Source organism: Asparagus officinalis, chromosome 8 (genome assembly GCF_001876935.1).
Source record: "Asparagus officinalis chromosome 8, Aspof.V1, whole genome shotgun sequence".
NCBI classification, from domain to species: domain Eukaryota; kingdom Viridiplantae; phylum Streptophyta; class Magnoliopsida; order Asparagales; family Asparagaceae; genus Asparagus; species Asparagus officinalis.
In genome coordinates, this window is record NC_033801.1 from 129,786,090 (window position 1) to 129,786,375 (window position 286).

Below are 286 nucleotides of genomic sequence, written 5' to 3' on the forward strand. Positions count from 1 at the left end.
GCCGAGGCGAGAGGCTTGCGCTTGATCGGTCGAGAGCCTGAATGTAAATATTTTGTTGTACTCTAGAGGATTTTTAGGTTTTTTTTTTTTGTAATATTTGGAGACCGATGAGTGTTTTTCTTTTTATTTTTCCGCTGATGCTGAATCCGTTTGATGTTTTTTATTAAGTTTAAATTGTTGTTTGTTTGAATTGATTTGCGGTAAGATTTTTTTTTCTCTCGAAATTTCGTGTTTGGAGATGACGATGATGATTAATTGGTCGGATCTCTGTTGTGTCAGTTTTTGA